Below are 24,907 nucleotides of genomic sequence, written 5' to 3' on the forward strand. Positions count from 1 at the left end.
ACTGCATGGATATACAATAATTTACTCAGTCCCCTTTGATGGACATTCAGAATGTTTCCAATTTAGACCCCTTTGATGGACATTCAGAATGCTTCCAATGTTTTACTCTTATAATATTGCTAGGTATATCCTCCAAATGTAAATACGCATATATTTGTGGGTATATCTGTAGGAAAAATTGCTGTAAGTGGAATTTTGAGGTCAAAGAACATGTATGTTTTAAAATTTGACAGATATTACACAGTGCCCTCCATTAAGGTGTTCCTAATTTCTACTCCTGCCAACTACAAATAAGACTTTTTCCACACCTGTGGCTGCCCAGCCGATGATGTTTTCAATTTCCCTCCCCTGGAACACACACCTTGCAGACAGGTAAGGTAAAGCATCTAGTTCTGGCTGATAGAATGTGAGAATGTGAACAGAAGTTATGTATGTAACATCCAGGCCAGGGTAACTGAGAAGAAAGTACGCATTCTCCACCCTATCTCTGCAATTCTATCAACTGTAAACAGAAGAATTTAAGGCCCTAGGGAATGGTGGATCCCTGTAATGGAAGGAGCCTAAGTCCCTTAGTCACCATACAGAAAAAAATAACTGTACCAATCAGATATATCCACAGTGGACTATTACATGAGGGAAGAATATATTTCTATTTTATTCAGTCACTGAAATGTTGGTATTTGTTGTAACATCTTGCTTTACCTTATTACACCAAGATACCCTTTTTCATATAAAACATCAGATCTATAGTTCTGAAGATACACTTAGGGAATGTTGCTCAAGTATTTCAAAATTAACTTTCAATGTTAACTATGATATTAAGAAAATAGCCTTCATTTCCTGGACTAACAAGAGCTGTTTTTTGTTCTTTAGTTTTTATCAAGAATAGGTAGTGATTTACCATACCTTTGCAATATTTGTGAAAATAATTCTAAGATTATTTCCTTTCATCTATTAGAGTGACATCTTACGTTAACATTTCCTAATGTTGAAATAGTCTCACGTTTCTAAAATAAACCATGTTTAGCTGTATATTTTATTTTGTATATGCTGTTGAATGCCAGGGAATATGTGGAACAAAATAATAGATTAAATAATTTTTAAACATGATTTGTAAATTTTAAATTTCAACTGAGGAAGTAAAAAGTACAAGAGACACTCCACAGAACAAATCTGTTATCCAGAAAACCAGGTGAGTGAGTATCACATTATCTAGAGCAAAAATAAAAAGAAATGGAATTCCTGAATGAAAAGATAAGAGAACTAGGCAGCAGGTCCAGGAGGTCTAATTGGAAATAAAAGGCGTTCAAAGAAAAGAACAAGGACCATAATGGGAAAAGTAATAATCAAAACATAATGCAAGAAAACTTCCCGTAGGAGGAGACCAGGATTATGAAATCAAAAGTACTCACTGAGTGCCAGACAGGGTAAATTTAAAAAGGGCATAAGCCTATATATATCCTAGTCAGATTTCTAATTTCTGAGGTTTAAAATAAAATGGAAGAAAGAAAGAACAGGTTATTTATAAACAAATGAGCATGAGGCTGTCATTGGACATGGTTAAGAACACAGGCACTGAAGCAAGACTACCTGGGTTCAGATTTTGGTGTGAACTTGTTACTTAACTTCTTTATGCTTCTGTAAAATAGGAAAAATGTTAGTATTTAGTTTCTCAAACTGGCTGGAAGCAACATGTGATATAATATATGAAAAAGCCAAACACATACAGTCAGTATACTTCCATCTGTTAACATCAAAAGCTGTATCAGCAAGTCAAAATTTTACACACTTTTGAGAAGACAAAAGTCCAAATCCTCCTCAGAACATAGCGTCCAGCACTGATAGTCTGAAGAACTGCACAACAGCCCCAACCTAACATCTCTAATGGTAGCTGAGCCCCATGCTAGTGAGAAGTGAACTGGTGGGCAGAAGGAATCTCATTGACTTATTTCAATTAACGTGAGCAGGACAAGGATAACAGTTTTTTGGCCTGGAGCTGAAGATTATTGGAGATGAAAAAAGCTGTAGCCCTGTCAGGGTAAATGGACACACAGTGGAGTCTCTTAAAGTCAGTAGGGACACGTTTACAATTAACAGACCTTATTACCATCTAGGACCCTCCATAAAGTAAATTGTAATGAGACTTGTGGCTGCCAGATTTGGATATAATAAGAAGTTATTTCATTCATACAACTAATGTTTTCTGAGCACATCTACCACGTGTCAGGAACTACATTGGGGATCTACATATATACAAGACATGCCAAGTCCCTCCCTCAAAGAGTTTACATACATTGATCATCTTAATTTATACGACAAATTAGAATGCCCATATAAGAAATGAATCATACTAAAATCATTAAAATCTCTCTCTCAAAAACACACACACAGAGAGATACCTTTTATCTCAATTACACAAGAAATGAAAAAGTCAACTTGTAATATTGTTAATAATGAAAAGTCAGCTGCTACTTAATTTAGTCCCATGTTTTATAGTTTGCAAATGTAAAAGTTGGCACAACAGCTTGGTAGAACTCTTAGTAATCACTTTAATTCTTCTTGCTGCCAAAGTAATCAGTGACTGCCTTTTGGAGAAAATATCCTATTTTCCACTTTATACTGATTTACTCCTTCTCTAGCTTGTGTTCAAAATATTTGACCTCTGAAAGTTTAGCAAGCACTTACTAAATACTTAGCACCAACCAGAAATATGTTTAAAGTTCCTTTTTACCTACTAGCTAAAAGTTCCCTAGCCCATTTGCCCATTTTCAAACAGAAGCATATCTCTTCAATCCAAAAGGAAAATAGAGCATTAAATGGCATATAATCAATTTAGTGGGTTGAATGGTGGCTCCTGAAAAGACATGTCCATGTCCCAATCCCTGGAACCTGTGAATGTTACTTTAGTTGAGAAAAAGGTCTTTGAAGATGTAATTAAGGATCTTCAGTTGAGATCAACTTGGATTACCCAGGTAAACCCTAAATCCAGTGACAAGTAGATTCTCTTAAAGTTAGTCCTTAGAAGAGAAAGGCAGAGACAGAGATTTGAGGCACACAGAAGAGAGGACACAGAACAGGAAAGGCTATAATGACCGCAGAGGCAGAGACTGGAATGAGGCAGCCACAAGTCAAGGAATGCCCATACACAACAGAAGCTGGAAGAGGCCAGGAACAGATTTCTCCCCCAAAGAGCCTCCAGAGGGAATGTGGCTCAGCCAACACTTTGATTTTGGACTCTGGCCTCCAGAAGAGTTAGAGCTAAATTTCTATTGCTTTAAGCCACCTAGTTTGTAATAATTTGTTACAGCAACCAACACAGTGAGCAGAAGTATTTTGGTAGGAAGCCCTAGGTTCAAGTCCCACTCCTGTCATTTAGTACTTATCTGCTCTTCAGTAAATCTGTTAGCTTCTCAGAACCTCCAAACCTATACTACTACCCTGAGTTCTTACAAGAATCAATGGAGAGTTTGTGAATGAAAACATTCAGATTATAAAATACCATACAAATATGAATTATTATTCTTATACTTTACCTAGAATCTCAAATGAGTTTGGAGCCTGGGCTCTTTATTCAAGTCCTTTTGTTGCAACCCTTTACACAAATTATATTTGCCTAATTTCAGCAGTGCCAAGATTATATCAATTATCATTATGTCAGAGACAGGGTCTTGCTCTCTCACACTAGAGTACAGTGGGGAAATCATAGCTCACTGCAGCCTCAAATTCCTGGGCTCCAGTGATCCTCCTGGCTCAGCCTTCCAAGTAGCTGGAAATATAGGCACTCACCACAACACTGGGCTTGCTATTTGTTTATTTATGAGTGAATGAAATGGCATGTCACTGTGTTGCCCAGGTTGGTCTGGAACTCTTGGCCTCAAGCAATCCTCCTGCCTCAGACTCCCAAATCTCTGGGATTACAGGTATGAGTCACCACAGGCTCTATATCAATTCTTAATATCAACCTTTATTTATAGAATTAAGCTGTCACTAACGTATACAGTATATCTTTAGTATTGGGATTTAATGAAGAAAGTCTCATGACCACTAACCTTATCATCTATTTTACTTCCCTCCAGATATCCTCTACTATTATCACATCGATTTAGTAGAGAGATCACCTAATTGGTTTCTTGGCCTCATTTACATTAACAAATCAGTTTTAACCAATTTACTTTCAATAATATCTGTGAATTCCTTAACATAATCATAATTCCTTCCCTAACTGATTTTAATTATTCCATACTGAAGTTTTCTCAGCTAAGAATGAGCCATGAATAACTCTTCTTCCTATTTCTGGTTTTCCCTAACAGGTGGATCCTGATCTACTGCCAGACCCAGTTCTTCTTTCCTGAAATAAATTATATTTATGAAATACAATAATAAATTAAGGTTATTAGCTCCACAAGTTATGTACAAAAATTAATTCTGTAACTCTATAATCTCACTTCATCCACACACAAATTTATATTGTCTTTTTTTTTTTTGAGACGGAGTTTCGCACTTGTTACCCAGGCTGGAGTGCAATGGCGCAATCTCGGCTCACCGCAACCTCCGCCTCCTGTGTTCAGGCAATTCTCCTGCCTCAGCCTCCCCAGTAGCTGGGATTACAGGTATGCGCCACCATGCCCAGCTAATTTTTTTGTATTTTTAGTAGAGACGGGGTTTCACCATGTTGACCAGGATGGTCTCCACCTCTTCACCTCGTGATCCACCCGCCTCGGCCTCCCAAAGTGCTGGGATTACAGGCATGAGCCACTGTGCCTGGCCCACAAGTTTATATTTTCTAGGGAATTTTTCCATTATGCCACCAACCATACTCCAAGTTATGGAATGGCTGGTCAACTGCAAGCTTCAATTTTTTTCCTTCAGGGTAAAGAAGTCTGACATTAAAAATAAAGAAGTGGCATGTTGATAATGCAGTCTTGTATAAGAATTTATTTTCTTATGCCTTTTAACCATTATTTTTTGTATTGAATTTGAATAGCATTCAAATCTTACTTAGATCTAACACAGAGTATCATGAAAATATTATTCTCTGAAAGTTTGCCTCTTCAGATATCTTTAAACAAACATAAAAGAATCTATCCCAAAAAGAGGTTGAAACAGTAGAAACTTCAATGGACTTTGAGATTTGCAAATGTAACAATCACAACCATTATCATTAACAACTTATATTTTTAAGACGAAATGTCCTTCAAGAATGCATTAGGTGGCTCAGTGGCTACTGCCTGTAATCCCAACATGTTGAGAATCCAAGGCGGGAGGATCCCTTAAGCCCAGGAGTTCAAGACCAGCCTGGGCAACACAGGGAGACCTCATCTCTACGAAAAGTGAATAAAATTAGCCCAGTGTGGTGGTGCACACCTGTAGTCTCAGCTACTTGGAAGGCTGAAGTGGGAGTATTGCTTGAGCCCAAGAGGTCAAGGCTCAGTGAACCAAAACTGCACCACTGCACTCCAACCTGGGCAACAGAGTGAGGCCTTATCTCAAAAAAACAAAGCATTAGGTGCTCCTTCTGAGCCACTGAAGTATGGGTAATATTATTTTAATATATTTAACTTCACTGCCTTTCCATAGGTTGCAATTAAATCATTCCCAAGATACAAGTTAAAACATCTGGTTCTTAGAATCACTAGTAGCAACTTCAAATCAAAACTTAGGAAATCCACAGCCATTATTTTGTATAAACATATATTAACCCTATGGCATTACCCACAACTTTAAATATTTATCCCCCTGTGAACGGGATTATAAAGGTACCTACTATATCATCTCAGACCAGTAAGAAGTTTAGCAACAACTGCCTCCTAATTTTCATGATCTCCACCTGGCCTATGTAAGTGTAAACTGTGAACTTCTTCCAACCACAGTAGCCCCTACATTTTTCAATCACTTTCACATGAGACTGCCAAGATACTAGTTATCCTGAGAAATGTGTTAAGTTTCCTGACAAGTAAAGCCTGAACTAAGATCTTCCTTAAGAAGTTTAACTCTACAACCTCAGAATTCTTAAGAAACTTAAAAAACATCCTCAGAAGTCATCCATTCCCCTCATCCATCTTAGCAACCAAGTGCAGAACCTGGCCCCTCGCCACTAGAGGGGGGTGTTTCTTCTGTTGGTTTCTCTTCCCCCTAATTTGGCTGACCAGAATTTCTGGTTGAACTAGAAATAAGCCTCAAGATCAACATCCTGACCTTTATTTTAATATCGTGTGGCCTTTTCCTTTTTTTCAGGCCTCAGTTAACACTAAAATATAAATTTCAATCCCTAATTATTTGTATTAGTATGTCCATATCATACTCCATTGCCTTTTACAGAGATTAACAAGCTACACAATTTAGACTTTGACATTAGTTCATTGAAGATAATCAGAAAATCCAACCAAGTTTGAGTATTTTCTTAAAGATTTTTTCATTTGCCAAGTTCATCTGAGTCACAATAATACTATTTTAAAAATTAGACATTAGTAACAAACTTTAAAGAAAATATATTAAAGAAACGCCCAAAATTTCAGTTAGCAAATGGTTAAGCCATAAGGAAGACTCAAATGTCCTGACTTCTAGACCATTTCTGGGTTCTATTATTCTATGCCATTCTTTTCTTCCTTTTTACCATACCATTCTAGAGCAAATAGGTGTATGATTACTTATGTAACTCACTATTGTTCCTGGAAAATACTATACAGCCCATCTGCTTAGAATAGTCTCCATTGGCCACAAAGTCAAGTCACATGTGAGGCGGAGTGGATGAAGGAGATAAGGGGAAAGAGTTGCTGAAGAGAGAGTGAAGAGAAGAAAATAAATCTATCAAACAATCTTGAGGTCAGGAATGGGACACAAAATATACAAAAGAGGGGACCAATATCTAAGCCATAAATCAGAATAAGAATCAGAAAAAAAAAGGAATGAACAACAAGTGGCAGCAGTCACACCACCAGATATTCGAACAACCCAAAAGGCTCCAGAAGAGATAGTGAGTGCTGTTTGATTCCTTGGGGCTTCCTGTGAAGAACCCTAGTCTAAGGCAAAGCCCTTAAGAAAAGACGGAGACAAGACCTGGCCAGTTAGAACCTGCATCCGCCTTATGAAGGCAGAAGACATGGGGAGGGAAGAGCCCCAACAAAAAGAAACCTATCCAAATAATATCAAATCCACCTGACGTGAATGTTTGGGACAAAGTAGGTATTTCTGGCTGCAAATAACAAATTCCCAGATCATGCTTACCTACACAATGAGGAACTGTATTATCTCACAGAACTGGAAGCTCAGAGGTAAAGCAGACCAAGTACAATACAATCAGCAGTTCAGGAAGGTCATCAAGGGCTCAGGTTTCTTCCATCTCTGTTCTGTCATCTAGATCAGCTGCACCCCAAAGCCAGTTTCCCTCATGGTCCCCAGATGGCTACAGCAATTCTAGTTACCATACACAAACATAAAATCACAGGGAAATGAGGCATCATCTCTTTTTCTCTCTGTTTAGGATCAAGAAATCCTTTCCCAGAAGCACTCCAGCCCTCTGCAGACTTCCTTCACATCTCATTGGCCAGAATAGGTTACAGGCCATTCCTAACTCTTCATTGCCAAGGGAAATGGGATTAACCATGACTGCTTAGACTAATCACCTGGAGTGGAATGAATACTGGGGAGTCAATCACCATGACCATACCATGGGCAATTTATAATGAGTATTATTATGACATTGTTTTCACTCCATAACAAATCTACAATGTGATTATGCTGCTTCCATGAGCTTAACTATGAGGCATGTGCTTTGCCTAAGATCCAGATAATTACTCTTTGCTCACATCCTATATTTTTCAACATAAACCTATTTATCAGATAAAAAACACTTTATTAAAACTTTCTCAGTCAGGACAGGCATGGTGGCTCATGCCTATAACCCCAGCACTTTGGGAGGCCAAGGTGCGAGGATCCCTTGAGCCCAGGAGTTCAAGACCAGCCTGGGAAACATAGGGAAACCAGCCTCTACAAAAAAAAAAAATTAGCCGGTTGTGCTGGATGTGCTGGCATATGTCTGTAGTCCAGCTATGTGAAGCCAGGAAGATCACTTGAGCAAGAGGGATCGCTTGAGCCAGGAGGTGGAGGATGTAAGGAGCCATGATCCTGCCACTGCACTCCAGCCTGGACAACAGATCAAGACCTTGTCTCAAAAAAAAAAAAAAAAAAGCCTTTCTTGGTCAATCCATTGTAAGAAAAAACAACAACTTTAATGTAACATTTCAGAAGCAAGAGTAGTAATTAGTTTGTCTCCCACAGCAACTACAGTGGATCCAGTCACCTAGAAGCCAACCTTGAGAAAGACTTAAAGCTGAGTCTGGATCCAGTGAGAAATGGTGCCTTGACTGATCAGTGACTCTACCACAAACTCAGGTTCAGGCACAACACATAGCACATATTTGCCAACCCTATTTTAGAGAAAATCTCCTAAGTAATTTCCCTCCACTGATAATGGGAGTTCTCTGCTGCGATGCCTCTTTATTCTTATTTTAATGAAGACCCAATATAATCCCTCCCAACTCTTCACTCTCCCCATCTGATTTGCATACATATACATATAACATATATCAAGCATGAACTCCAAACATTTTTTTATATATAACAGAGAGTTCCACAGGAATTCTGGAATCAGGCCTCTTTAGTAACCATAGAAAGGCTTGGCAGAATGGTTTCATTTACAAAGTGTCTCACTTAAAGCAGGCAGGGGGTCCTCAGGAGCCCAGGCTGGATGCAGGCCTGGGCAAGACTGAGGGAAAGAAGGGAAAAGAGAAAGGCATCTATTCCCAACTAAAGGTAGCCTGGCCCACAGTTGCACAAAGGAATCAAAATCTGATTCTGAACAAAAGTGACTAACCAATAACTGGAGAATGCTTTCATAAATTATGGCAAATTACAAACTGTAGGTAGAGTTTATGTGTATAAAATGCATTAAAAGGAGAGGGAGGAATAACAGTGGTTATTCCTGGGTCAATTAATTTACAGCTTTTTTTCTTTTTTCCTTCTATTCTTTATCTGTATTTTTGTGAATGTCCTGTACTGCACATCCAGTGCCTTTTTAATGAGGGGAAAAGAAAAATAATACAGGAAACATGTTTTTATCTTATCGCTGGGTGTTTTTTTGTTCCAATTAACCTCTTACTGCCTTTAAGATTACCCGTGTCCAACTATTCTCCTATTACCGGGGTAGCTAGGTTGCTTTAACGTTTTGAAATCATAAGCAGTAAAATGCTGCCATAACTGAAAGTTAACTTGGAACTATAAAAGAAAAAAACAGGAAAGTCCCTTAAAAATGGACCATAAGTATCTAATCATTATACACTAAAATTACCACCACTCAAAAACTATTAACAGGATATTCATTTTGATCAACTCATTGTTTTAACCAAATCACTGTTTCAATTAATAGCTGATTACCACAACAAATCAGTTAACCAGCTTACTTTCAACTAAATTGTACTTGGCCAAATTGCTTTTGGCCAAAGTAATTTTTAAGTCAAATTGGTACTGGACAAAGACCGTACTACCAGCATCAGGGAGAAAGTCTGAAGGCAAAGATAAGAAACAGGATCAAAAGGTAAAGCTCAATAATAAAGAATAGGCAAGATGGCCTAGGGCAATGGTTCAAAGTGGAAGGAATGCTTTTATCAAGTAGTTGTAAAACTAGCCCACATAACTTAAGAGAATGCTAGTAAGGAAAGGTATCAAGTAAATTCAGTTTCTTGGACACTCTCACCTAGTAGAACAAAGCTAGGGTGTTCCCCAGGTTCCACAGATGAAACAGCATCTGCCTGGGGTTCAAACATTTGGAAGAATGTTTCCAAAATCATTCACTCACAGCCTCACTTTCCAAGTAAATGAGTTCTGGAGCTGGCCATTCCATCATGGGGAATCCAATGCCACCTTTTTGGCATTTTATGGTTCCCATCTCAAATTACAGAAAGTAAAACCCCATGCTGTCAGACAGAGCAGAGGTAGCAGATGAGAGTAATTTGCATGGAGGAAAGCAACCCAAATTGGACTGCCTGTAGAGTAAGGGACCCAGGTAGTACACCTTTAGCTTCTGGAATAACTGGTCACCATGACTAGAGAGAGCCCAAAGACATCTCAAGTTTGAACAGTCTTCTAACGAACCTGATTGATTACAGTTAGGATTTCTTTTTAACCAGTTATTGCTGAATGGAAAATCCTGGAGAGCCTTCGGAGTAGCCTGTATTAATTCCAACATTAACTGGCTGTCAGGCTGCATGCGGTGTTGCTGAGGAAAGCAGGGAGGCAGCAGGGAGAAAGACATCTCTGCCACTGTAGAAGGTGTTCTACAAGAAGGAAAGCAGAGAATTGTATTCATATTCAGTCACAGCAGAGTAGGTGTGAAAAAAAAAGAAGAGATGAATCAGTCTTGTTTTGAGTAAGAAGCAAAATAGTATAGAGGTAGACTATTCACAAATGCTGTTGAGACAACTGCGTAGCCATTTGGAAAAAAACAAAGTTGGACCCATCTCTCATACCACACACCAGGAAAAATGGATCAAAAATTTAAATGTAAAATAGAAACCATAAAAGTAGTAAAGGCCGGCATGAGGGAATTCTTTCATAACCTTGGAGTGGAGCAGGTTTTTCTAACTATGACTAAATCCAGAAGTCATAAAAGACTGACAAATTCAAGTACATTTAAAAAAAAATCTACATAGCAAAAACATCGTAAGCAAAGTTGAAAGACAAATGACAAACTACGGGGTAATATGCTGCGACTCATATAACAAAGGGCAAATCTCCATATTATAAACAGCAACTACAAAGTGATTTTTAAACCACCCCCGCCTCCCAAAATAAGCAAAGGATATAAGAGAAACTTCACCAAAAGGAAATATAAATGTCTCTTAAGCATACGAAAAGATGTTCAAACTTACTCATGAGAGAAAGAAATTAAAGTTACACTAAGATAACATTTTCACCAACCAGACTGGAAAAAACCTAAGGTTAAATAATACATTGTTGGAAAGAATATGGGTAACCAGGCACTTGCCTATATTTCTAGTGGAGTGTAAACTCTACAACTTCTATGGAGAGTAATTTGGCAGTACCTGTCAAACTACTATGATATATACCCTCTGGCCCAGTAATTCAATTTCTAGGAATTTACCCTACAAATATATTTTCACAAGTATAAAATAATCTATATAACAAAAGCATTTATTGTAGCATTACTTGTAACTTGCATCCCTCAAGTTCTAGGAATTTACCCTACAAATATATTTACACAAATATCAAGTAATCTATATAACAAAAGTATTTATTGTATCATTACTTGACACAGCAAAAGACTGAAAACTTCCCAAACGTCCATCAATATGGGGCTGGCTAAATAATGATATATTCACAAAAGGACATGAAGAGATCTCCAAGATACATTATAAATGAAATATATCTCAGATATTTTTCCACTGTTAAGAACTCCAAGATAACACTGTTAAGTGAAAAAGATGTTCTCATGTGTCAGCTTCCATTTGTATAAAAAAGGAAAGGGAAACAGAATTTATATTTGTACCATTTTGGAAATGCACTAAAAAACTTTGGAAGGATATCTTGGCACTTTGGGAGGCTGAGGCAGGCAGATCATTTGAAGTCAGGAGTTTCAGACCAGCCTGACCAACATGGTAAAAACCCATCTCTATTAAAAATACAAAAATTAGCCAGATGTGATGGCATGAGCCTATAAACCCAGCTACTTAGGAGGCTGAGGCAGGAGAGTCACTTAAACCCAGGAAGCAGAAGCTGCAGTGAACCGGGACTGCACCACTACAGTCTAGCTTGGGCATCAGGGAGAGACTGTCTCAAAACAAAACAAAACAAAAACGACAACAACAACAACAAAAACCTCTGGAAGGATGGTCATTTAGTAGGGGACAAAAGTACACTTCTCATTTCTAAATGTTTTGTCATCTGAATCATGTAAATGTATTATCTTTTCAAAAATTAAATCTTAAAATGTTTAAGTAGATATAAGTTGAGTTCCTAGTCAATACCCTACATGTGAGCCTCTCAGTCTATGGGTGATAGATAGTAGACAAGTAACTATGAACTTAGAAGCCTTGAATAGTAGCATCCAGAACTGGAAAGCAAAGTGAGGACTACAGTTAGAAATCACATAATTAGAGGTGAGGAACTCACTGATGAATAGGTTATATATTCGCCCAGGCAGAGACAGTGAAGAAAAGAGAAAACAAAATCTTCTGAAAGTATCACAGCAAAAGTGGCATATCAAAATAAAGAGATAAGCCAGAGATTAATTCCTGAGGGTGTCTGGGATCAAAAGGTGAGGTATAACAATTCCTTAGGATACCTGAACTGGTTCTCAGTTCAAATACAGATGTCACAGAGTGCTGTAACTCAGGGGTTCTCCCCCAATCTGGGCAACTGGAAGTGTCCGTAGACTCAGTGCAATGGTGGAAGAGAGTAGTGCGGTAGCAGCAGCACAGCGATATATGTTCTTCTCTTATGTCTTCTCTGCTCGCCTCTCATGCCTAATCTCTGCGTGAAACTATCTCAGAAAAGTTCTAAGGCCATGTGGCTGGTTAAGATAAAGAAACAGAATATTTTTTTTTGGATAAAGCTTCCTGAAAACTGCTTTCGTTTATTCATCAAATACTTACAGAGCACCACTCTTCCTCTTAACACCTATTCTTAGCATGCCAAGAACTGCTAAGTACTCAATAAGTTCACCCCAAAGAAGATTCATCCCAAAGAATACATAGGTCCAAGATAATTGAAACAAAAAGATGTTTTTAAAGACATTGAGGGGCCGGGCATGGTGGCTCACGCCTGTAAGCCCAGCACTTTGGGAGGCCAAAGTGGGCTGATCACCTGAGATCAGCCTGTTTGAGATCAGCCTGACCAACATGGAGAAAACCCATCTCTACTAAAAATACAAAATTAGCTGGGCATGGTGGTGCATGCCTATAATCCCAGCTACTCGGGAGACTGAGGCAGGAGAACTGCTTGAACCTGAGAGGCAGAGGTTGTGGTGAGTTGAGATTGTGCCATTACATGCCAACCCAGGCAACAAAAATGAAACTCTGCCTCAAGAAAAAAAGACATTGAGACAATAGAAGCTATTCTCCAAAAATTTTTAATTGTGGAAAAGTCAATTCGACAACTATAAAAGGCCCTGGTAATTGGATCTCAAATTTTGTCCAGTTTATGCTATTGTTTTAAAAAATGAAACCAGTAATTTAACATGCAAATTTTCAGAAATTAGAAAAGTTAGGTAGTTTATTTCAATTTTACTAAACTTGAGTAGCAGAAATCTTAAAAATATGGCTTTCTATTCTCCTCACCACAATTGATAAAACAGGAAAACATAACTGGAAAAGGGAACTAATTGAGAACAGATGTCAGGGATGAATTTTTCCAGTAGTGAACTATAAACATGCAGAATACTGGAAAATGTATTATGGTAAAAAATCAGTATCAGTTACTAATTACATGATGTAAGGAGGAAACCAGATACCTAAATATGTACAACAGACATTTAAAGGATAAACCATGTTTTTACTATCCAAATCTAACTAAGATGACACCTCAACCTGCAATCTGCTAAAATTCAGATACTTCCAAATGCCTACAAAGTCAGCTCTTATTTATCCATAAGATGTATCCATCCACAAACTTAACAAGTTTGCAAATACTACCTACTGTATTCATCCTGGTTGTTTTGGCAAATTTTTTTTCAACTTAACACCTACTTGGTACTTTTCTTGTGACCTGCCTTCTCAACTATTTCACTTTCTCTATTTATTTACATTCTGAAAGGAGATACAGACTTGCAACCCCACCATCATCAAGCCTTCTCTACAAAGCAGCAGAAAAAGGACAGTTCTGCCTCCACTGCTACACTTAAGAAATGGTTTGTGCTTTGCATGCAGTGAGGATCAGAAAGGAACTGAAGAGGAGCAAACAACAGAATCCATTCCAATGAAAGTTTGCTAATTTGTATGAAGTCAATTTGTGACTCATCCATATTCAAATGAAGGCACAAAAACAAATTCCAAAGCTAAATATAAAATGACTTTTGGACTATCCAGGTTTCTGTTCATTTCTACTTCATAGACAGAAGGCTGTGATGCTGGCAGCATTAACTCTCTCAGGCCACCAAGACCCCACTCAGTGACTGTAGTTCTTTACCATGCAGGCCAAAGCAGTTTAATATAACTACTACTAAAAGCACACGTGTTGTATACAAGAGAGTTCGTAAGTCTCCTGGCCATAGCAACCACTTAGGAGACCAGGGCACAGCTGACCCATGATTCACAATATTTAACATGTCTAAAAAAGCATTCAACTTTAGAACTTGAAATTTCCTTAAAGATCATAAAGTGAGCCTAACACTATCATTTTACAAATAATATTTAGGCCCCCCAAAAGATGAATTTACCCAAGGCTGGGCACCTTCATGGCAGCAAAGCCAGACCCAGGTTTCTGAGAAGCAGTCTAGTGCTTTTTGTGACATCAGCATCTCACTGTTGGAGAATATGCTGAAGGAACTGAACTTGTAAATGTGAGGCAATCTTTTTGATTTTTTTTTTAGTGTTGAAATGATGGGAAAGGGTTATGCAGTTACATTGTAAAGAGGTATTTATTTCATCCATCAATTCTAGTTAAAAGGCAGATCTTGTTTCATAGGAATAAATAATATCCTGAATTGGTTTATCACATGAGTGATGACTTTTCTCCCCCAAATTATTGAGGTCTTCCAGAGTTTACCAATGATTAAGGAAAACATGACCAAGAAATAAACTATCTTTTTAACCAGATGGCATGCCTGTCTTGACTCTTATTATTTCTAATAAATGAAAACACATTATTTAATGAGATTTTAAAGTATTATTGGCACTTATACTGTTATGTAATCTTTCCATCTCAGGTTTCTACTTTTTTCTAAAATTTTCTACAATTTAAAAAGTCTTTCCTGATCTACTATATTATCTTATACTTATTAATATAAATTTTAATATTCAGTCACATAAACTTCTATCTAAAAATTCTAAAAAATCATAATTCCAAAATTGTTTTGCCCACTTTACTTCTACATAAGTAGCAAGCTAACCTATTTCAATATATTTTGGGAAACATAAGAAATTCAATAATTTTTATATTTAATCAGTTATACAAAAATTTCATGGTCCTCAATTTTCCAAACCTTAAAAATTTTTTTCCAAAGAAGTTGATATTAACATTTCCTAACCTACAGCATCTAGTCCATTAGTGAGAGAAAGCACCATAAGAGAAAGTACAAATAGAGGGGAAAGAGGTTAGAATAAGAGTCAAATCAAAAGTCTATCAGGAAAAAACAAATCATAGCAAATCTTCCTACGCAGATACAACAGGTACAAGCCAAACTGCCATTTTCTTGTTATCACCACGCAGCTGTCTGGGCTTGTGGCAGGCACTGTGGTAAGGTACATTCTATCCAGAGTATTAAAAGTTGAAGTAGGCCAGGCACAGTGGCTCATGCCTATAATCCCAGCACTTTGGGAGGCTGAGGCAGGTGGACTGCCTGAGCTCAGGAGTTTGGGACCAGCCTGGGCAACACAGTAAAATCCTGTCTCTACTAAAATACAAAAAATTAGCTGGGCATGGCAGCATGGGCCTGTAGTCTCAGCTACTCGGGAAGCTGAGAGAGAATTGCTTGAACCTGGGAGGTGGAGGTTGCAGTCAGCCGAGATTGTGCCACGGCACTCCAACCTAGGCAACAGAGCAAAACTGACTCAAAAAATATAAAAAGTTGAAGTAAAGAAAGCAAATAATATGCCCACTCATGCCAAAAATACCCTAATCCAGCTAGGCATGGCGGCTCAGGCCTGTTATTTCAGCACTCTGGGAGGCTCAGGCAAGTAGATCACTTGAGGTCAAGAGTTGGGAGACCAGCCTAGCCAATGTGATGAAAACCCCATCTCTACTAAAAATGTGAAAATTAGCCAGGCGTGGTGGCAGGCACCTGTAATCCCAGCTTCTCTGGAGGTTGAGGCAGGAGAATCACTTGAACACGGGAGGCCACGGTTGCAGTGAGCAGAGATCATGCCACTGCACTTCAGCCTGTGTGACAGAGTGAGACTAAAAAAACAAAACAAATAAAAATCCATATAATTTGTTACTTATGTCTATTCTGTATTCATATCCAAATTAAATGAGGCAATATTTTATTGATACAATCTATACTGAACATTCGTAGGTGCACTGGGATTTCAAAGATGTGTGAGGCATGCTTTTAAAGCTTACAGTTTGACAAGGGAATAGACCATGGACACAAGAGCACAAAAAGAAGGCAGAAATATAAGAACTTTGTGAGACTTTGTAAAGTACAATCTGAGTTCACTTCTTGAGCTAGTTTTAGAGGAGAGTACATTTCAATTAGTAGAGAAGAGAAAGGAGGGGATGCCATAAAAAGGAAAACTATGAACAAATGTGGGAAGTTGAAAGGACATTTGAAGAACAGTGAGAATACAAGTTTGACTAGGGCAGGGAAATTCTGTGGAAATAAAGTGGCGCTAGGTTTGACTTTGGAGAAAATATGCAGCTGCTGAAGACTTTTGAGGCCAAAAGTTATATAACAAAATCTAAATTTTAGGAAGACTAACCTGGCAATGATGAAACTGTTAAGGAATGGCAAGCATGTAGGTCAGACATAAACTTACTATAATGATTGCAGGTTACTGAACCAGGTACATCTTAAGTGTATAAATCAATGTCAGCTGAAGTTACTAAATTTTATATATGTACCTTAAAGATAGTATAGAATTTATTTCTACACTGATTCTAGAAAACTTGAACTTACAATTTTTTACTTTTCTTTCTTGTTTTCACCGTAGGTAACAACTTTTGGCTTAGAATTTTTATGTCACCATTCCTCACCCAATCTTTGCATTAACAAGAAATCATCCTCTTTATATTATCAGCAAAAGCAGTAAGATTTTATGTCATTACTTCATCAGAAGAGCATTTAGAGCAATTTAAAACAACTGCTTTATATCACATACGATGAGTTTCCCCCAAATTTCTTATTTTCTTTTTCTTTTCTTTCTTTCTTTTTTTTTTTTTTTTTGAGACAGAGTTTCGTTCGTTACCCAGGCTGGAGTGCAATGGCACGATCTCGGCTCACCACAACTTCTGCCTCCTGGGTCCAGGCAATTCTCCTGCCTCAGCCTCCTGAGTAGCTGGGATTACAGGCATGCACCACCATGCCCAGCTAATTTTTCATATTTTCAGTAGAGACGGGGGTTTCACCATGTTGACCAGGATGGTCTCGATCTCTTGACCTAGTGATCCACCTGCCTCGGCCTCCCAAAGTGCTGGGATATTTTATTTTCTAAGAAAAATAGTTCTTTCTTTTTTGCAGGCAGATTAGGCCTAAGAATCCAAAACAAAATGAAAGGTAACTATCCAGTGAATCTGTAATGGTTAATTTATAGAGTTCTTTAAGAGGCTGGTTGCAGTGAGCATCATGAAAGCAGAAACTTAACTTTGTGTATGTAAACTAACGACATATAATTGTCCCTCTTCTGTTATAGAAAAAGGACTGAACCAAGAAACTTTCCAACGTTTCACAAATTAAGGTAGTTTTATCTGATTTGATTTCCCAAAAGAAGAGATTAAAAAATCAATAAAATCTTAAAAATGAAATTTAGATTACTGAAAGTCACATTACATATGCCTTACAGAATATTATGCCTTATTTCTAATAAAGCTGACTTTTGAAAAGCTATAGAGCAGTAGATACTAATTCTAAAAAAAAAAAAAAAGAATCGAGAAAAACTATGTTTGGGTCACCTAAAGAACAGCACACGTTTAGGGATGTAGGATTCAGCAGAGGATGGTGTCTCCGTCTACAAGAGAGCTGTGTCTCTGCGTCCATAACGTTCCATTTGAGTTTTAAAAGGCTGCCACTTAGTGACCTCTCCAGCTGTCAATCCAGCTTCCTACCCAGAGAAGCACTGAGACAGGAACACTGCATTGGCTCAGGGAGGTCAGACAACAGTCCTCAATCTAACAGAGCAGTCCAGGATCAGAGATTGGCCACTTGATAGGAAGAAAAGGATGTAAAGGAAGAAACGGATGTAAAGGAGTAAGCATGTGAAAAAAAAAGGATGTAAAGGAAGGTGAAGGGGAGAAAGGAGAAGGATGAACAGAAGTAACCAAGATAGAGGTCCAGAAGACACACCCATTCGAGAGTAAACTTTAGAGGTTCTCAGCCAGGGAGAAGAGTTTTCTTTTAAAAAAAAAAAATTACGTAAACAAGGATACTGGTTTGAAACGGTCACTGGAGCCCAATTCATATGAACAATCTAGTAGCATTGTAACAACTCTGAGTTGTCATATGAAAGGCAAGGACCTTTCATATATGCTAACATTTAGAAAATGTAGTTTATTCAATAAATTCATTGAAAGATGTCACGTTTCCTAAAAACTGTACCTAATTTTAGGGTTCCTGCTTACAGTGACTGCAGTTCTGCATGAAAGTTTAAATTGAAGGGGGATTATGGGGAGTGAGGGAGGTGCACAACACAAATGAAATTTTTACAGCATGGAAATAAAAGTATTTTTAAATCTTCTTGGGAGTGAAGAGTTAGGCAAGAAGACGTGGAAACTGTCAAGTGCTTCTCTACACACCCACCCACCAGATACCATCGCAGCCGGCTGGGGGAGTCTCCCTCTTCTTGCCTGACAGCTTCACTTCTTTGAGGTCTGGAGCTGGTGATCACACTGGCCCGTCATGGTATTTTCAGTTAACAAAGCAGTTACTCAACAAGGGAAAAAGCCACAAAGGAGCAGAGCAGCTGCTGCGGCACCCGTGATGCAAGTGCAGGATAAGCCCCGGGCCGCCACCACCGCCTCGGCTCCTCCGTGACGTCCGGGAAGGGTATCCCCGGCACTCAGGAAGTGGTGGCCGCGGGCAGCTCCGCCCCCACGCAACTAGGGGCAGGCCGGGTGGCAGGACCGCCGGGCCTTCCGCAGGGCGGGCGGGGATCACCATCACCCCCCTCCTCGCACACACACGTGCACGAGCCGCGCGCCCGGCTGTAGCCCGCACCTCGCCCCGCTCACTCCTCACAGCCCGCGCGGGACTGAGAGAGCCGCCGGCGGCCCCCTGCTCTCCCACGGCTCGCACCCACTCACCCCGACCCCCGGCGCCGAGCCCGGCCACGCGTCGCCGGACAACAGACAGGGTCGAACCGAGTCCAAGATGGCGACTCCGCCCCCGCCCCCTTCGCACTCCCCGCGGGGTCAGGACGCCCCCTCACGCGACGGGCTCGCGCCCGAGGCCCGGCTAAAAATAGACAGGCCCGACTATATTTGGTTCGGCCGGATCCTAGCGCGGCCGCGCGCACCCCGCCCCGCCCCGCCCCGCGCGCCCTGCCCCGCCCCACGCGGCGCTGAATGGAGAAGGGGCGGGGGTGACCGAGGGGAACCTACTCCGCTATCTGCGGCGCGCGCCGGCGGCTGGGCCCGGCCAACCGCCGAATTTAGTAACATTGCCTGCGTCAATCACGCGCCTCGCGTGCGTCAGCGCCGCGCGGCTCCAGGTCCTGCTCCCCCCCCTCCAGTCTTTGAATGGATACAATGTAGCAGCGCCCTCCTTCCTTCCGAGGCTGGATTGGAACCCGCGGCTGTGCAGAGATTCGGTTGCTTTTGGCTGGGTCAACTTTCCGGGCATCCTCCCACGATCCTCTACGCACCACCCTGTCTGAATTGGAAGTGGAGGCGAAGAAATATATACATGCCATATTTATCTATATGTAGTTTCTTTTCAAGTTTCTGGTTCTAGCTCGAACCTTCTTCAATTCTAAAACGTGTGCTGTCTACAATCTAATCCTTTATCTCCCCTCCGCGCACCCCCTGCCCCCGCCACACGCAAACATTGGGACAAGTCAAAGATACAAAACGGTATTTGTGATTCAAGCGGACCACATGGGGACCACTCCGTCTGCATTGTTTCACTCAAATATTTTCTTCTCTGCAAAAATTCATTTCCGAAGGAGGTTTCGTTCATTCAGCAGCAACCTTTGGCACTAGAAGTCTTTAACTCTGATAAAGTTTGTTTTCATCAAGAAATTTACACTTAAATTTATCTTTTCCAGCAAGAAATTGCTCTCCCTTATACAGTCGCCTAGGCTTTCGGCACACCATTTCATGACAAATGTGTCCCAGGAGACCAAAGCAAATCCCCTAGCGAGGGACTGACTAATAAATCCTGTTGATTGATTTCGAAATGTTTAATTTGGGAGATGTGGGCAGAGGGCATCTACAACCATCAAAAAGTGAAAGTGCTAGTTGAAAGTTCCATTTCTGGCCCAGGACTGGGGAGGAGGAATGATTTGCAATAGTCAAACCCGCTCAGCTGTTCTACACGTGTGTTTGTTTTATACACATTGAGTAGTTTTTGCTGCAGCGCGCGTGTGGATGATGAATGTGCACTTCGCTGGGTTATAACGTGTCCAGTTAAACCCACGCTGTACGTGTAAAGAAATAAAACCTTATCCTCAGAGCCATCTGCATCCCTGTGTGAAACACGCACCCAGTAAATGATGGGGGGAGAGAGGATTAGCGTGGGCGCAGAGGACCGGAGAGAGGTAAACAGCTTTAGAACCTTTACAGGAGGAAAGTGCAACTGCACCTCAGGGCGTCTTCGGGCTGGTGCCAGACGCCTTCTGCATCGGCTGCCAGGTCACTCGGAGAAGCTAGCAGGCGGAGCCTTCCCTTTCGGAAGAGCTGTCCTCTCCCTTACCCCCTCGCCCTGGCTTGGTGCCTCGGGGCAGCCTCGGAGGCGTGCCAGCAGCAGTCCTCCAATTCTACTCCACCCGAGCCTGACAGCTGGGCGGTCCCGCCTGACCCGTGGGCAGGTCGCTGCACCTTCCCGCCGACGCATGCCCTGGCGAGCCGGTCCGCTGCAAAAGGGCTGGCACCGCGGGTCCGAGAAGCCCCCGGGCCGGGGCCGGCCGAGCGACGGAGTTTCCATTGTGTGGCCGTGCGACTGGCCGGGGAACGCGCGCGCGCGCGCGCACAAACACACACACCCTCCCTCGCACACGCGGAACCGGCTGGGCCAAGGGAGGGAGGAGGAGGGTGACGTAGCGTCCCATGGCGTCACATTGACGTCTCGCATTCCAGGCACTCTATGCAGAGGCCGCTAGGGCTCCTGTGGCATAAATGACGTGCCGAGAGAGCGAGCGAACGCGCAGCCGGGAGAGCGGAGTCTCCTGCCTCCCGCCCCCCACTCTTACAGCTCCTGCTCCTCCTCCGCTCCCCATACACAGACGCGCTCACACCCGCTCCCTCACTCTCACACACAGACACAAGCGCGCACACACGCTCCGCACACACACTTCACTCTCCCGCGCGCTCACACCCCTCTTGCCCTGAGCCCTCGCGGGTGCAGCGCGGCGCCGCAGCCGGACGCCCCTCTCGGGCTCACTTTGGAACGCTGACGGTGCTGGCGGTGGCCGTGGAGGTGGGAACAGCAGCGGCATCCTCCCCCTTGGTAGCAGCCCGAGCCAGGACGCCCGCGGAACCTCTCGGCTGTGCTCTCCCATGAGTCGGGATCGCAGCATCCCACACCAGTCGCTCACCGCCTCCGGGAGCCGCTGGGATTGTACACCGCAGCCCTTCCGGGACAGCAGCTGTGACTCCCCCCCAGTGCAGATTTCGGGACAGCTCTCTAGAAACTCGCTCTAAAGACGGAACCGCCACAGCACTCAAGTACGTATGAAATTCGCCCAGTTAATAAGGGGGCTTGTTTAAAAAGTTGGCTAGCTGGGAAGCGTCGCTCCTGAAATTGACAACTTTTGAGTGTGGGGTTCCCTCCCCCACCTCACTGCCAGGCTTTGGCTTTGCTAGCCTAGCGGCCCGTAGGTTCTGGTCTGAAACTTTTCCCCAGTAGTGGGCCCGCGGGGATCTCTGGAGCTCGTGGGATTCCTCCCCCCACTCGAAGAGGCGAAAAGCCTCTAACAAAGAGGAGGACCGGGATTTGAGCTGTAGCGGCTCCAGCAATGTAATTCAGGGTATTTCGGCTGTAGTTGTCATGGTAATGATGCTCTCGGCGGCGGCGGCGGCGGCAGCGGCAGGGAGTTGCAGCTCCGGTGATGAACGGCAGTAATTTTCCTGCCTTTTAAGTAGGATTGAAAATAAGAGCTCTGGTGGTCCAAGTTAATGTACCTAATCGTGGCACGGAGCTGGTTCTCTGGAAGGAAGCTTGGGAGGGAAGGGCCTAGGCAGAGGCGGCCAGAGTTTGCAGAGGCACTCGGAGGACCTCAGGAAAGAGGGCGTAATTGTAGGAATGTGGCTTATTGTATTGAAATGAGCCTGGGGTTCCACTAGGCACGTCTTCCTGGCGTCGCTGACTTGCGGGTTTACACTTTTCCTTTAGGAGGTAAATCGGGTGTAATTGCCGACTCCAGCGGCCTGACACGTGTGGGGACGGTGTCCCTCTCCTCCGGACCTTGGCTCTGTGTGGGAAAGGCATGCTTTACTTTTCACTGACAGAACTAGTGCTTTTGGAGAAGTTGCTCCAAGTGTTTTACTCTTAGTATAAATGAAAGTTCTCGGTGGTGAGACGAGAGCGGTCATGCGAGCGCAGGCTGCGGAGACTGACTTCCAAAGGCACCTCTCCAACCTGTTGGAAGCCTCGGAGCAGTGGCGAGGAAGAGCGCATCTATCCCTTTATTTCCAAGACCGTTCTTGGAGATTGTCTTTTATTTATTTATGCATCCGGATTCTCCAGAGGGAAGAGCTGCGAGGAGTTAGTAATCAGAAATATCAGGCTGTGATCACAGGGCCTTGGGGTGTCGGGAGAGAAGTACAGGGAGCCGTCAGTCATTGTCATTCCGTCGAGAGTCCAACGCCGGATCTCTTTTCCCACGATGGGGAAATATTTTACCGAGCCGAGTTGGGGCGTGAAAAAGCTGCCCAATGAGGCTAATGGGCACAATGAATGAAGTTACTTTATTCGAGTTATTTTATCTGAACAAGATGCTCGCAGTTAGTATCAAAGACTCCTTAAGCCATAGCAACCTCTACGCCCGCTCCCTCCCCCCGCACCCACCCACCCGGTTCCCTGGGACCCTGCGCTCACAGAAATTCTTCCCTGCGGCTTGTCTCGTTTCTCTCGGTCTTTCTGAGAATCTCAGTCTTTCCCTTTCTGTCGGTCTCTTCTCTGCTGCTATTGCCCCCGCCCAACCTCCGCCCCCGCTCCCCAGGGTTGGAAACTCCGCAGAGGAGCTCCGGTCACAATGGTGCGTTTCACGGTTTCCTCCACACACTCCACCACGGGGAGGGGAACACGGGGGTGTTCCTTTCGTCTGCCCACGAGAGAGAAAGGGGCTTTGACGGAGGTAGTTATTTCCTTCTAATTTACAACCCCAAGGCTCTGTGCTCTCGGCCCCGGCTGCCGCGAGCCGGAGCGGCAGAACGTGTTTCCAGGCGCTGAGGCTTTGCCTAGGTAACCGGCCGTTTGCAGGGCGGAGAGAGCGGCAGGGCGCTGGGCTGGGCTGGAGAAAAGGCGGTGTGGGACCCTCCTGCGAACGCTGGGCACTCGAGGGGAACACCTTCATTGGGGAGACGCGGCCCCCGCCCATCCGAGTTCAGAGGCTGCCCCTCAGAGAAAGACTCCGCTTGAAAGGCCCTCGGGGAATGCGGGGCAGGAATGCGGGGAGGGAATGCGGGCACCCACTGAAGAAGGGGCGGGTGGGGCATTGCTGGAGACCCCCATTGAAGATGCGGGAGACGGGAAGCACAGGCTGCTTCCGTGGGAAGATCCACTTCTACCGCACTACAGCGAGCGCAAGCTTTCCGAAGGAGCAGCTCCGGCTGGAGCTAGGGGTGGCAAGGGAATCCCCCATTTCCTGGCCGTCGAGGGTTTCCCGGACCTGGGGGCTCCGAGTCCCTTTCTCTCTTCCTGCAGGCAAGCCCCGGGCTCAGCGGCGCCAAGAGACGACCCTCGTGGCCCCGGGCACCTCAGAGGTTTTGGATTGGTTTGGTTTGGGGGTGTTTCGGTCCTTGTTCCCACCCTTCGAGCTGTGCCCACCAGGGACAAAGGGGGCGCTATAGGCCGGAGTTTGCGGCATCCAGATACTAACGTGAGGCCTTGCTGAGCTGCACTTTCAGCTACAAACTTTCGCAGCGGCTGTGCGTTGGTCCGGGAGCCGCGCTCGGCGCCCTCAGGAATGTGCCCCCTCTGGGCCGCTGGGTGGCCAGGAGCCTCCAAGCCGCCCACCCTCGGAGACACCGCCCTCTGGATGCAGGGTATCTGCCACCGCCCGCCCCATCAGCCGCGAACGCCGTCCGCTTCGTCCCCTAGATTCCAGCGCCAGCCTTGTCTTCGCTGCGTCCTTTTGTTTGCTTGACCCCTGGCCCTCGAAACTCGAGGCTAATAGAAGCGAAGCTCCATTAGCATTTAGAATGAAAAGCGCAGACTTTCTTAATTCCTCGGGGCATTCATGCATTCGTTCCGGACCTTGTGCATTTCCTATGCAACTTGTAAAATTTGTATTTGAGGGGTGGGGGCTGGCGGAGTTGGAAAATGTCTTTTTTCCGCTGGTGAACACTAACCGACCCCCGTATTCGGGAGGAGCTCCTTCCTCAAGTGTTCTGCTTTCTTCGGTTTTCCTGACTTGGCAAGCTCGGAATCAATTGTGGGAGCAGAGAGATCAATTTCTGGGCGATGACAGGCTGCGCGTTTTTTTAGCCTCGGTTCTGGTGCCACAAAACGGCGGTAGGCGCCGTGGGTTCGTACAACCTTTCCTCGGCTTCCCCAAGGCCGTGTGATAATACTTCTTGCTTAAGGGGACTTCTGTACCATTAATCACCCGTAATTTTATGATAATTCTTTGTAATTGATGTA

At 43.0% G+C, this 24,907-nt stretch overlaps 1 protein-coding gene across 4 annotated transcripts in view; it reads left to right on the top strand.

Moving 5' to 3' along the window:
* The first annotated feature begins 21,245 nt into the window (after window positions 1-21,245).
* Window positions 21,246-24,907, top strand: part of NR4A3 (nuclear receptor subfamily 4 group A member 3) — a 42,707-nt gene continuing 39,045 nt past the window's right edge. For 2 of the 4 annotated variants that reach the window (XM_078373351.1, XM_009000203.4), the window contains exon 1: window positions 21,246-21,768. The gene's annotated coding sequence lies outside the window, so the exon portion shown is untranslated. Of the gene's footprint in view, window positions 21,769-23,242; window positions 23,301-24,907 lie in introns of those variants that run through there. The other 2 variants (XM_035253066.3, XM_035253067.3) reach the window with 1 other exon arrangement.

This window comes from Callithrix jacchus, chromosome 1 (genome assembly GCF_049354715.1).
Source record: "Callithrix jacchus isolate 240 chromosome 1, calJac240_pri, whole genome shotgun sequence".
Classification (NCBI taxonomy): Eukaryota; Metazoa; Chordata; class Mammalia; order Primates; family Cebidae; genus Callithrix; species Callithrix jacchus.